This window comes from Mya arenaria, chromosome 7, assembly GCF_026914265.1.
Source record: "Mya arenaria isolate MELC-2E11 chromosome 7, ASM2691426v1".
NCBI classification, from domain to species: domain Eukaryota; kingdom Metazoa; phylum Mollusca; class Bivalvia; order Myida; family Myidae; genus Mya; species Mya arenaria.
This window is the reverse complement of record NC_069128.1, coordinates 54,769,733-54,784,950: the sequence shown is the minus strand read 5'-3', so window position 1 is coordinate 54,784,950 and position 15,218 is coordinate 54,769,733. Positions and strand designations below refer to the sequence as shown.

The 15,218-nt window shown below is 32.6% G+C and overlaps 2 long non-coding RNA genes across 4 annotated transcripts; one reads left to right on the top strand and one right to left on the bottom strand.

Moving 5' to 3' along the window:
* Positions 1-3,574: 3,574 nt before the first annotated feature.
* On the bottom strand, positions 3,575-7,526 carry LOC128241801 (uncharacterized). Its single transcript, XR_008262476.1, has 5 exons — positions 7,454-7,526; positions 6,296-6,372; positions 5,881-5,962; positions 4,974-5,104; positions 3,575-3,890 (listed from the first exon to the last, which is right to left on the bottom strand). It is a non-coding gene; the product is annotated as an uncharacterized LOC128241801 (long non-coding RNA).
* Positions 7,527-7,637: 111 nt separating this feature from the next.
* Positions 7,638-14,805, top strand: LOC128241803 (uncharacterized). 3 transcript variants are annotated; one of them, XR_008262477.1, is made up of 4 exons: positions 7,638-7,693; positions 10,707-10,789; positions 11,116-11,239; positions 13,672-14,805. It is a non-coding gene; the product is annotated as an uncharacterized LOC128241803 (long non-coding RNA). The 3 variants fall into 3 exon arrangements; XR_008262478.1 differs by lacking the exon at positions 13,672-14,805 and having other exon boundaries at positions 10,707-10,818; positions 11,116-11,198; XR_008262479.1 differs by lacking the exons at positions 7,638-7,693; positions 13,672-14,805 and adding an exon at positions 7,694-7,740 and having other exon boundaries at positions 10,707-10,818; positions 11,116-11,198.
* The last annotated feature ends 413 nt before the right edge of the window (positions 14,806-15,218 follow it).

The following is a 15,218-nucleotide window of genomic DNA, read 5'->3' as shown; positions in this document are numbered from 1 at the left end:
AGTTTTTTTAAAAATATGATTTTCGGGGTAAAATGTATGAAAAATTAAATGGAAATGAAAATTCTGGAATTTGCCAATAACTTTTTCAAATATTGCAATAGAATGACCAGAATTACTGTATTTCATAAATATTACAGTTTAATATATCAAAAGTAAAGAAACTATGAAATTTTGTGAAATGTGAATTTTGGGGAAAATGTTTGAAAAATTAAATAAAAATGAGAATTTCTGAAATTGCAAATTATTAGCACAAATTTTGCAATACAATGACCAGAAATTTTACTGTATTCAATAGATACTATAATACAGTATAACAAACCTAAAGTGTAGAAACCATGTATTGTGTGAAGTGTGATTTGGGGGGTAAAATGAAATTAAATAAAAATCGACACACAGCAGTTATCAAACAACACAAATAAACAAAAATCATTTATGTGCATTTTTCTGAAATTGTCTCCTTAATTTTTGAAGCTCTGCATCAATCCTCTGTCAAATCAATTAACCTTGTTCTCTGTATTCATTTATGATGATCCCCTTTTAGTTAATAAATCTTTTGAAATCATTGAAAATTGACCTTTTTCTCTGTCACCTGTATGTCGATGAATTTTATAATGCAGATATTTGCCAGACTCGCAAAATTCATAACAAACCAAAAGCCCAAGGCATTTTTTCAAGAATATAATGCGACAGTCACTTGGGTGTGGAGCCTTGCCCAGCAACGTCTACATTTTTAAATTGTCATAGCCTAAAATTGTCATTTCCCGACATGCCAACATTTAGACATATCCAACATGATAACCCAAACTAAGGTCTCCCTAGGCTAAATACTTTTCCAGCTAGACACTAGAATTGGACCTACAATATCGAAGATGTCCATAAAACCCAATTCACATAACAGGACAGGAGACCAGGACAACCAAAAGACATGGTTGTCTATGTTATAAACAAACAAGACTATGCATTTACCATAACTGTATCTATTTTGAACATGAACAGAACATTAGTAAATTTAATCCTAAGAATCTGATGTCAATAATCCCGTACATGTATGTATATCTATGTCCATCAATATGATAAGAAATGGAAGTTTCTTCTAAAACATACACAGAAACAGCTATTGTTCATATAAACCATAACATAAGGTGTCTTATAATTATGTCAACAAGAGCTGTCTTTGGACAGCACGCTCAATTAAATGAGGCTTTGTCTTAAAAATGAATACAATAATGATGTAATATGTGCCTGTCGAAAGCAATAAAAAGAGTCAAATTAAAAAGTTAACTAGAAATGCTGCAATGCAACAAGAACTTCAGCCTTTATTGTGAGATTCAGTTTTAAATGTATTAAAACTGAAGTTATTCAGTACCAAGCATTTTTCTATTTTTAGTTACAGTGACCATAACCCTAGGGACCCAAATAAAATATAAAAATGAATGGAAATTTTGCCTTTAGACAGTTATTAAATGGTAAATAATATCTGACAGTTATCTATGTACATATACATTTTAACTTTAAAAAGGTTTCCTTGACATTAAACACTCATTTGTTTTTATAAACAAAAAAATAACAAAACAATGTGGCGAACAGATCAAGAATCTAGGTTTAAGAAGTGACATTTCTAGAGGCTTACCATGTGCTCCAATATGTATGGAACTTAATAACCATGGTTTTATTGAATTTATACTGTCATATAGGGTAATGTGCAATATAGTTAACAGAACACTCAAAAGTACAATGAAACATTTAGGTTAGAAGTTAAAATATAATTAGACAATTAGCCATAATTGACCAAGTCAGTATGGAAATTAACAACAGAACAAGGTAACTAAAAAAAAAATATAGATTAAAAATAATAATATATGATTTGCATTCATTTAATTCAAGTTTAAAACAAACTTTTAATAATGAGCTAGCTCAATTGTTACTAAGCAATGTGCTTTATTGCTCACCTCAGAACCAGACACATTATTTGTTTCAATAATATGTTCACAAGATTTTATTCACTAAAATATGTGCCTAATTATTAACTTTTTACATGTTATGCCTTATTTGTTGAAAAGTCTTGCTGGCTAAGTTGTGATTTATGATGAGGAAACAATAGCTCTATGAATAGCAATTTTTAAGGTTTTTAATACTTGATTTAGTGACTCCTGTTTCATCTTACCTACATTCATTCTTTAAGGAAAGCTTGGGAAGAGAATATGGCCTATAAAACTAGAACATAGTTTATTTCTAAAACTTGACCAAATTTCATTCATATAAAGTGGAACTTGAGGCCACTCTAATCAAACACATTTTGACCAATAAACAAGTTTCACCTAATATTATTTAAATGTTGACGAGAATAAATACTGACAAATATCACGAAAATTATATATATAGTTTCTGAAGCATTTACAGTTTATATTATTAGAACAAACAACCTACATGCTTTTTGTCCAACCTTAACAGTTATCAATCTCTACTAAGATTTTTTTGGTAAACATATTCTGGCCAGTATGAATAAAGACCAAAGAGACAAGAGCTGTCACAGAGACAGCGCTCTCGACTATTCCGCTGCTTTTCAGTGAAAGGATTGAAAAGTTTTGGCGAAACATGCATGGATCACTGTTAGATTAGATTTCAATGCAATACATGATGTGCGGAGATATTAACATAAATGTGGTTACATGCAAAATTTTAACCAGAATTTTTATCTAACTTGATTATTCAATTAGGTTGGGTGGTTGTATAAAGTCTCAATGCAATTCATCCAGTAGTTGCTGAGATATTAACCTATGTGTGCTAACATGCAAAACCTTAACCAGAATTTCTGAGTGAAATAATAAACGCAAGTATTTGCATTAAATGCAAACTATAGTTATATAACTTGGAAAATTAAGTAGGTTGGATGGTTGAGTACCATTGTATCAAGTCTCAATGCAATACCTCAAGCAGTTGCTGAGATATTAACCTATGTGTGCTTGCATGCAAAACCTTAACCAGAATTTCTAAGTCAAATAATAAAGGCCTATTATTTACATTAAATGCAAACTAGAGTTATCTTACTTGTTTAAATAAGTAGGTTGGATGGTTGAGTACCATTGTATCAAGTCTCAATGCAATACCTCAAGCAGTTGCTGAGATATTAACCTATGTGTGCTTGCATGCAAAACCTTAACCAGAATTTCTAAGTCAAATAATAAAGGCCTATTATTTACATTAAATGCAAACTAGAGTTATCTTACTTGTTGAAATAAGTAGGTTGGATGGTTGAGTACCATTGTATCAAGTCTCAATGCAATACCTCAAGTAGTTGCTGAGATATTAACCTATGTGTGCTTGCATGCAAAACCTTAACCAGAATTTCTAAGTCAAATATTAAAGGCCTATTATTGGCATTAAATGCAAAGTAGAGTTATCAAACTTGGTTAATTAAGTAGGTTGGATGGTTGAGTACCATTGTATAAAGTCTCCATGCAATACCTCAAGTAGTTGCTGAGATATTAACCTACGTGTGCTTGCACGCAAACCCTTAACCAAGGGGTGACGCCGACGCTTGGGTGAGTAGTATAGCTCTCCATGTTCTTCGAAAAGTTGAGCTAAAAATGAGTCCCCATACTAAAGTGTTAACACTGTATGAAACTGTTAATAAAAATGAAGGACAGACTATGATCAATCACAATAGTTCAACATGAGCACTTTGTACTGTGTTGAGGTAAATGTTAATCATCCAACTTATCTAAGGGTAATCTATTTTCAAATCTATAATGTATTTGTCTGTTAAAAGTTAAAATTGGTATATCATTCCAATTTTAGTGAATCTTTATGTGACGGATGTCTTGTCCATTAAGTTGCCTTCAATGAAGATTTTGAAGTCAGACTGTCTCTTGTTGGATGTTGGGAGTTTTCTGAAAGAAAAAGGAACATTAAGCAATACATAAACACAGTTCCATTGTTGACTTCAAATATTGAACTATTAAGGAGCTTTTCATTCATTTGTGCCATTGGCTTCAATGTTAAAATTTGATAGTTACCCCATATAAGTATCATTTGAAAGGGCTTTGCATACTGATTACTTATATGTAAAATCAATGACAAGAACATATTTTCACCTTGAAAAGTTATTGCTGGCATCCCCAAATCACATTATTGTTCATCAGATACATTAAGTTATTATCTATCTTGCAAAAGCTCTATGGTTGATTTTGAAATATGATAGTTCTTATACATATTATATCTTAATATTAAAAATTAACCACACTTTTTGTGATATAGATTTTATATATATGCACATACAAATATGTAACAAAAAATATACAAATAAATAAGAAACGATAAAAACACACAAATCTTAGTTTATTTTACATTGATAGATAGTTCATATAAACTTTGCTATAAAACACAGAAAGAAAATAATTGTTTCTATTACAGGATTTGAACCTGGACAATTAATTTTAATGTGAATGAGCATATTTGAGCATGATCACAACTGTGCATTACAACAAAGGATAACATTGAAAACTAACAAAGGGAAACTACTACAAAAAAAATCTTGAGTTATGGTTTCTGTGCACTGCACTTCTGCTAAATGAGATCTATCTGTACATATTTGAAGTTTGAGATCAACACCTCAAAGACTTTTCAAGTTCTGCTGCAGACAAAAACTCAGTATGAAATATAACAAAGGGTTATAACAAAAAGAACTGTAAACAGAGTTATGGTCCCTTAACACTGCACTTCTTCTCAATAGGGATCTATCTGTATATTAAGTTTGAAGTTAATACCTGGGGGATTTATGCTCAAGATTACATTCCGTGCACACGCACACACACGTGCACAATTACACAATTACTGTATCCACTTTGCCTTTTGGCAAGGGTTAATCAATAGATTAGTCCTCATCATCACGGTCTTAAACAAACATGATGAACATAATCATAGCATGCATAAAACAGTTTACAGTTGTATCAAATCTGGAATAAAAACTGTACCTAGATGAATTTGTAACAGGTGGCGATCAGTCATCACTTTCCTGTTTCCTGTTTCTCATTGTGTCATTCCTGTATCTCATTGTGTCTTAGTTGGTTTAGTACAACTCTGGCCTGGTCCACAATTGCAACAACTGAAAAACAACTGAACAATTAGCAAAAGAGAACTTATACCTTAAATGTACATAATATATTGCTACTAAAAAATGACTCATACTGTCAAACACTTGTTTCCATGAAAAACTACAGCTATCACCTATTGTAATAAGAGGTTTCACTGAGAGTGATGTTTGCTTTTAAGCATACAGTAACCAATTAGGCAATAATTTTAAAACTGCCAAGCACAAAATAAACATAAGAAAATAATCCTTAATATACCAAAAACAGAATAGTGTTTTGTTAAATTAAAGTAAAAAATGAAAAAAAGTTATGAAGAGAAGAAAAAAATAAAAAAATATAAAGATAATAATCAAAGGTTTACAATTCTTTGACTACCATACACAATTTAATGATTCATATGCACGGCTATTTTTTCTTATCACGTCCAATATGTGCATGAAGTTTGAAGTTAATACCTCAAAAACATAGAAAAGTGAACGAAAAATAATCAAAGACCAATAACTCTAAAATACCATAAACAAAAATGTTTTTTGCACAGCACTTCTCCTCAACATATTTGATATGTGTTAGAAATCTCAGAAGCATTTGGAATTATGGATAAAAGAAGACTTGTCCAAATGAACCCTAACCATCAAGTGGTAGGAGAATAATAGCAGAGACAAATCATACATATGTCTTTATATTTAATATGTCAATGTATGTTTGAGCAGAATAATTATGTTAATTCTCATTTCTTGGCTTACCTCATATTTATATTGTTATACATAGAATTAATCCAAAGAGAACTTACCATTCACTGACAAGATTTCCTCATTATACACAGGAGTATCTTCATACTTTTAGAATCTCTCCATTTTTCTTCTCCATGGGAACTGCAATGCATAACACATAAGAAAGGAAATCAAACAATTGCATTTTTTAAAACAATTTGTAGAGAAAAATAAAACATGACTTCAGACACATGCAGAATTATTTGCATTTATTTTAAGCAAGTTACAAGAGTAACTGTACCCTATGCCATCTGAGTAAAATCTGCATGCAAAAAACATGTGCATGCAAAATTGCATGGACTTTCATTTATTTGCTTAACAGTTTCAATTAAACCTAACAACCTGACCAAATACTTGAAATATCTTATACTTGAATACATTATGTTATACTAGTAAATGACATTGAGTACATGTAAATATGTGTTAAAAATCTACCTTTCAAATCCAATGCTTTCTTTGCATCAAAACGTTTGTCTGTTTGCCCTTAAATTGGTCCCTCAAGAGTATCTGGTCTGAAATAAATATAAAATTCACCTACTTTTAAGCTAAAATTAGCTATAATACTAACTTGGCTGATCTTAGGAAAAATGAGTCTTAAAGCTGCACTCTCACAGATTGACTGTTTTAACATTATTATTCTCAGAGAATCAATGCCTTTAATTGCTAACAATAAAACAGATGTCATGTATTGAGAAATCTGCTTATTATTTCATTTTTCTGAAAGTGTTCAAATTTAAGTCACAGAACAACAATTATGAACGTACATATGAAAAACAGCTATCTGATATTTTTTCAGCAGTTTTAAATCATGGTTCGCAGACATAATTTATGCACTAACATTGCATGATTCATTCCATGATGAAAAAAAAAGTTGTCAGAATGGTAAATCTGTGAAAATGCAGCTTTAATAACAATCCCCAACAGTTCCTCCCAAAGACTTGTTTAAAAGGGGCTGTAATCTGTTTAATGAAATAGCGGAAAAAAAGAAAATTGACGAAAACTGACATAAACTTGGTATCTATGTGTACAATGCATTAAAACTTACTAACTGAAGAACCACATAATTTACAATAAAAAAAATCGCCAATATATTACAAGTTAGGTATAAAGATTAAATATTCCAACTGTTTAGGATAAGCCTTCATAGCACAGTGGATACAACACTGGACTGCAATTTTGGCGACACCGGTTCCAACCCATTCTCTGACTTGATATTTTTTTTTACATTTTGCATTTTGGTAATTTTTTTTTAGCATTATGATATCAAAGATCAAAAGATTTTTTGAATAATTGTCCTGAGATTCTTTACAGAATATTTTTTTTTTTGGGGGGGGGGGGGTCCCACCCCCTTTCTGGATCCGCTAGTGTGGGTTACTCCCGTAAAATGAACTGAATTTAATTTGGTGCAAAGCTCTAATAAAAATTTGTGTATTCAATTAAATTCATAAAACTAATTAATGTAAACAAACCATTTGCAACTATCCCTGAATAACTTTTAAATGATAATGATTATTTTCATTTGCATGATAACTAAGAAAATATAAAATAACACTTGAGTGTCCTGTATGGTATCCCGATATAGTCAATACTTACAACTTACATGTGCAGGAATCAGGAAGGAGTTCCATTCTACCAACTTAATACCATTCTTATTTGTCGTCTTCTTAACCCAATGAACCCTGCATCGTTCCACTAGACTTTCTCGCTTAATATTTACGCTCGGTTGTGCCTGTATCGAAGAAAATGAAGACCAGTCCAAAACATTGCGTCATTAAGTATTTAGCACGCGCTAGAGTGATTCAAAACATCGAATTTGACCGACACTGAACAGAGGTAAATGGCTATTTTCTTTGAAAATATAACACTTTCTAGTTCAAAAGGTAATTGAATTTATGTAGATACGTAAACAATTGACAGTTTAACGAGTATATTTTATTGATATAACGAAGTACTCCTTAAAGCTGCACTCTCACATACATGTATTTTGACAACTTTGTTATTTTTTATTTTTGTCTTGGAGTTTGAATGAGCCAGTTTCTGTGTAAATATATGCAAATAAGTGATATAAGCCTGCTGACAAAAGATCAGATCGCAGATTTACATATTCCGTTAAAAAAATTGTTTTATGGCTAAAAGTGCTACTAACAGTTGGAAGAAAAATGCATAAAACATCATTTTCTTAAAGCTGCACTCTCACAGAATGAACATTTTGGCAACTTTTTTATGTTTTGTCTTGGAATGTACTAATTTTGGCGAAAATCCATGGAAACCAGTTATATAAGACTGCTGACAAATATAGATCGCAGATTTTTATATATACCAGTTCAAAAATTGATGTTTTGCTCATTTTTCTAAAACGTTTATTAACGGTTTTAGCCATAAAACATAAATTTTCAAACGGAAATATGAAAATCTATGATCTGGTTTTTCGTAAGCAATCCTATATCATTGGTTTGCAGATATTTATACAAAAATTTGCTCTTTCCAAGACAAAAAATAAAAAAGTTGTAAAAATGGTATATCTGTGATAGTGAAGCTTTAGCTAAAATATATATGCAATCCAATGTTTTTTTAAGCAGTCTTGTGTCACTGTTTTTCTTGCACTTATGCATTTATTGGCTTGTATAAAGACAAAAAATAAAACAGTTGTCAAAACAGTTAATCTGTTAAAGTGCAATGTTTATTTAAATATACTTGATGCTTGCCTCAATCATTGCCGCTGACCGATCATCAGATGACAGCACCAACATCCAACAATGCAGCGATATTTTTAAAGTCTCTTTCACATCATTCTGTATCCTAATAGTTTAATTTATTTAAGAAAGTTGCTTATCAAGATGTTGAATGCATATTTTACAGCCTTTTAGGCTTTAGAGTGTATTCAATGTCATTTTCAGACAGAAATATCTTGATCGAAGCTAGGAACAAGCTCACAACTGGCATTAGTGAGTCATGCCTGTCAAAACTAATTTTGGGGTACATGCATGTGTCTTTTAAAGTAGAACAGTAGACATCAACTTTACAATGTACATGAATACATTGCATTCATACTTTAGTTATTTATGTATTCATGTACATTGTAAAGTTATTGTAGATGTAGATCGTGTCGATGAGAACCAGCCGTTCAGTTAGCTCAGTTGGTTACAGCGCCATGATAGTGTTCCAGCAGTTGTTGTTGGTTCAAGCTCCACACTGGGGCACTTCTCCTCCCAGGTTTACTTAAATGGTGGCAGCGGTACATGGCAGGAGTGCCTCCGTCAGCTTTAAACTACAGTCGAAACTCGATGGCTCGATATTCTAGGGACCAGCCAAAATACTTCGAGCCTCGAGAATATCGAGCCAAGCGGGATTGCTTACAGAATGTTATTTTTTTTATTATTCGTTACAAAAAGTCTTGTTTACCTCGTTTGTTATTGGCTATGCTATCTCCGCAAAAGAAGAGTATTAATTGGACATAGTTACACGTCGTAAAGTTCGTAACATCACTTATTCGATACTTAGAAAATATTATTTGATTGTTTTTATTAATTATAAAAATTATGCGAAAACAGCAAACAAGTAATTTTAAACAGTGGGTAACAAAAACATAGCTTATTATTATATCAGGATGCATTGAAATTTATACATGTATAACAATTAGGGAAAGAACTTAGATAAAGTGATGGCATGTTTATTCAAACTGTTAAGTCATTCAAATTTGATAATAATTATAATAAATTGAATTATTTTTTATCGATTAGCGCCGTGTGCTAAATGAAGCCAACAAAACAAATCAAGGTGTGAGGTTCTTACCTGAACCCGCGAAAATGACATCGACCCAAGCAAACAAAGCAGTGTGAAATTCTTACTTGGAACCGCGAAAATGACTTCGAGCGTGGAGAAATATCGACCCTCAATATATCGAGCCATCGGATCAAATTTTATATGAACAAAGAGTTAAACAAAATCGGTTCTTTTAATCTGGTTCAAGCCAACAAGGATATCGAGCCATGAGATATCGAGCCAACGAGTTTCGACTGTAATATATATATATAAAGGGTTAATGGAGAGGAGTGGAGTGTATTGTGTGGTACTGTCAGTGTGTAAGAACCAGCCGCTCCGATGTGGAAATACTTAGTTTAATGTTTAAAGTTCCATTTTCTAGTTTTGACCTTAAAGGTGCACTCTCACAGATTGAACGTTTTGACAATTTTTTTGTCTTGGAATGAGGCAATTTTTGCGAAAATCCATGGAAACCAGTTATTTAAGACAGCTGACAAAAAATTAGATAGCAGATTTTTATATTTAAGTTTAAAAAGTAATGTTTTATGCATTTTTCTTAAACCATTAGTAACGGTTTAAGCCATAAAACATTAATTTTCGAACGGAAATATGGAAATCTACGATCTGATTTTTTGGCAGCAATCATATATCATTGGTTTGCAGATATTTATGCAAAAATTTGCTCTTTACAAGACAAAAAATAAAAAAGTTGTAAAAATGGTATATCTGTGAGAGTGCAGCTTTAAATTTTATGATTTAATGACAACTGCCTTGAAATAGATACCTGATTTAAGCATTATGCCAATGTTTATAAATTTCTATTATATTTTACTGTGAAATAATGTAAATATATACATATAATTGTTTGTGTTAGTTTAAATTTGCTTGATTTATCATTAACCTAATTATATATTATTTCATTTTTTTTGTATTAACCCAATATTATGTCATATAATATATCTATGGGTATATAATACCAAGGTAAACACATGTATACAAATCACTTATTATTATGTATAGATAGTTTTTATTTCCATGTAACTCATTTGCCTACATACATTTTGGAAAATGTGGTCCATTACAGATAAAACCCAGATGTATACATGGCCTGGATTTCCATATTATGCTGCCCAGAATAAAAGACGATGCAGTCCAGATAAAAACATTGTATGGCTCAATAATCTTTACCAAACTTGGTAAAAAAAACTTTGTCATATTATGAGAAATCCCTGTTTTTTTGTTAATTATGTTCATTCACAGTATATGCAATTCACCAAGCAACACAAGACTTAATGTCCACTTGACACATTTCTAGTATATTTGGCTTGTACATAAACATCACTTTTTCATAAGAGAATAAATCTCATGTAGGACATTTAGATTGCTCTAGAAATAATTGCCAAGATGTTTTGCATTTGAATCATGTTTAAAGCATACCCAACATTATTTGCATTTATTGTGTTCATGATTGTGTTGTATTCTTCCTTTTTAAGATGCATCAGATGAAGTCTTTGACTATCTAGAAAGGGATTTTGTAAGCTAGTACTGGACATGAAGACAGTCACTTGGAAATGATGACTGTGCAACAGCGGTTAAACATATGCAATACATCATATGGTAATTTCTTTTCACCTCAATGAATATTTAAGTGACCTACCCACAAATAAAGTGATTCTCTAATAGTTCCAATTTCAACTTTGATTTTGTAATCTGGTATTCTTTTTTCTTCATTACTACTGCCCGTAACTGGTATCTAAAAATAACATTATAATATTCATCAATAATATCATAAGACCATGTGAATATTCAGTAATTATGCCCCCGAAGGTGGGCATATTAAAATCGCAACGTCCGTCCGTCTGTCCGTCCGTCCGTCCAGCTCTGTAACTTTCCCTTGTATGGACAGATTTTAAAATAACTTGCCACATGTGTTCCATATACCAAGATGACGTGTCGCGTGCAAAACCCGTGTCCCTACCTCAAAGGTCAAGGTCACACTTAGTGTTTATTCACAATGGAGTGCTGCATATAAGGACATAGAGTATAGGTTGTCGTGTCCGGGCTGTAACTTGCTCTTGTATGGACAGATTTTAAAATAACTTGCCACATGTGTACCACATACCAAGACGCCGTGTCGCGTGCAAGATCCGTGTGCCTACCTCAAAGGTCAAGGTCACACTTAGTGTTTATTCACAATGGAGTGCTGCATATAAGGACATAGAGTATAGGTTGTCGTGTCCGGGCTGTAACTTTCCCTTGTATGGACATATTTTAAAATAAGTTGCCACATGTATTCGACATACCAAGACGACGTGTCGCGTGCAAGAACAGTGTCCCTATCTCTAAGGTCAAGGTCACTATTAGGTGTTTATTCACAATGGAGTGCTGCATACAAGGACATAGGGTATAGGTTGTCGTGTCCGGGCTGTAACTTTCCCTTGTAAGGACAGATTGTAAAATAACTTGCTACATGTGTTCCACATACGAAGACGACGTGTCCTGTGCAAGACCCATGTCCCTACCTCTAAGATGAAAGATACACTAAGTGTTTATTCACAAGGGAATTCTGAATATAAGGACATAACAGTGTAGGTTGTCAAGTATGGGTGGTATTTTTTATGTTCAGAGGAAATTTAAAATAACTTGTCATATGTATTTGACACATAAAGGCAAGATCAACTTTTCATGTACTGGCCTTGTTCATAGGTCAATGTCACATTCGGGGGTATTCGTCACATACTGTGACAGCTCATGTTTATATATGTAATCAATTTGTTTTTGTGTATGTGGCGTTATATGTTGGAGTTTGTAATTCATTGTCAGTGATTTTTTTATTGTGAAAAACTCCATTACATTCCGGATTAAAATAGCAATGAATTTCTTGAAATATAAACAAAATCTTGACAAGTCTTACTCTTTCACAGCATAAGGTATGCATAAAAAAGTTAAAAAAATGTATATTTGCCATTATATAAGCAATTTTGGCCTGATTTTGTATTTTTCCCAAAGTTGACTTTTTACCGAATTTGCGAGGTACATTGTACAGGCAGTAAAAAGAATTCATAAAAAAATCACTGATTGTTGTTAAGTGTTTTTTTATGAATGTTGTTCAAGTTTCGTCCTTGGGGTCAAAGTTGTCCCAACCAGAGTTCCCCTGTTACTGATAGACTTCTAGAACAAAAATTGATACACATTCAAATCAGGCAATGACTTCTGCAGTAATGTATGAATTCCTTAGAAACTGATGTCTAAACTAAAAGGTATTTAGTTTCAAAGATTATGAAACAAGTTGTTACAACAATATAATAATCACCTTTTGGCAGGATGTTAAGCAAGGTTTTGCCTTGTTGAGGAAATCGTAGACCTCGTAGTACCCTTAAGGAACCCACTTGTCTGACTTAGTGACTACATTCCAAACTCACAATGTCTTCCTTGCAAAAAAATGATGACTTCCTAAACAATCCTTGGCTTCTTTATCAACCAATGATTGCCTTAGCAACTACCTTCATCCATAGCAACAAATGAATCCCCATTCAACCAATGACTTCCTTAGCATCCAATTCCTTCCAACGCATCCATTAACTACCTTTATAGGCACCAATGCCTTATTTAGCAACCACTTTTTTCCTGAGCAACAGCCAACATCCATAGCAACCAATTACTTCCTTAGTAATCATTTACTTCCATAGCAACATTCTGGTTCATTACCGTAACATCCATTGACCATGGGAACAACCAGCTTACCATAATTCTCATTTCTGTTAACAAAGAGCAGCCTTCTTTGAGGAGTCCTTATCAACCATCAAATAACACAGCAACCACTAACCTGCTAAGCAAATAGCAACACCTTTCATAACCAGTTGTTACCTGACTGACTTGTTCAAGGTCATTTTAATCAGGTGACCAATTAAGGGCCATGCTGGCCCTTTTGTTTTGAATGTACATTTCCTTAGCTTATTCATTTATTTCAGCAAATGTATAAACATAGTGTACAATACTTTCAAGTTTTGTCATTATTATATATTATCAATGTTTTAATTTTCAAACAGGTGACCAGACAGGGAGGAAACTAGGGAAATGGTTATCCACCAACAGCCCAAGTGCTTGGTTGATAAGAGGAGCCACAGCATTAAACATTACTGCACAAAGTGGTGTGCTTTGCTAACACTTATGATTGTGATTTGATAAAAAAGCAATGAATGAACGCTCATTATTCATAACTATAACTAAAACATTGATGTCAAAAGTTGTCAATTTTCAACATATATAGTATTTGAGATCCTGATCTATAGTTGTGTGCAATGGATTATCAAAGAAAAACAAAAGAGTGGGCAACAAAATGAATAGCATAATGCACCAGTCAATTGTAACCACATCCCGCCCCCAGGTCCGGGGACTTTTGACTTTTGGTCCAGCCTACCCCAGGTTAAATTCCCTGAACTGATCCTGAACTAAAATCCCTGCCAAATTCCCCCGCATCCAACATACCATAGGTAAGACAAAACCACTGCATTCACACCCAGTATACCCCCAGATGGGGGTGGTGGTGGTTACAATTGACATGTGCATTACCCACTACCCATTTACACCAGTAATTCATAATTATATTTGATAGACATGCCTCTTGTCAAAGGTTTTGAAGGGTATGAACGTCAGAACTACCTGCCTATGGCCTTTCAAGATTTTATAACATTGTTAAACTAAAGAAATTATTATTAAGTTTATACTAGATCTTTGTTAAGAGTGACCCCTTTGATAATTCTGGAGAAAAAATATTAGGATTAGGTTCTGTATTTGTCCATAATTTGTCATATGACATGTAAGCAGGAGTTCATTCCTTCAAAGAATTGTGAATCTTATATAATTATGTATTTGACATCTTATGAATTTTATCACACTTTAACCTAGAGGCAGTTCAAATAAATACTGCTATGATTGAACCAATACTGAATAAGGGCAAGAATTCCAAACAAGACAGTATACATCTAGTATCATGTTTGTCTGATAATTTTGAAATCATAGTGATTAAATCTAAAAGGATGTTAAAGCTGCACTGTCACTGATTAAGAGTTTTCACATTTGCTTTGAAAAAAATAATTAAAATAGTCTGACTTTTGCATGAATGCCTTCAATCCAGTCATATAAGATAACTCTCAATGAAACAGAATTCAATTGTCTGAAAAACTGCCAAAATTTTCATTTCTTAAACATAGAGTTTTAAATGGTAATAGGAAAAACTGTGATTTTGTATGCAGTCTCATATAACTGTTATCAGACATGTGCACAGAAGTTTTTCATTCCAAGTTAAAAATAATAAAAATTCATATATCTGTGAGAGTGCAGCATTAACAATGAAAACAATTATTAAAAATGTTATTTCCATCTGTGTATAATAATGCAACAACAATTTACCTTCTACTAGCACATTGAATTACAAGTTCTGCTTTTTCAAAGAAAACGGGCATATGGGAAGTACCATCACTTCCAGCGATATTTTTGTTGTAGCTTTTTTTTATAAGAGACATTGGCAAAAACTGTTCATAGATTGTGTTTTACGGTGTATGTTTTATAGACAGTACTCCAATTCTCTTTAATA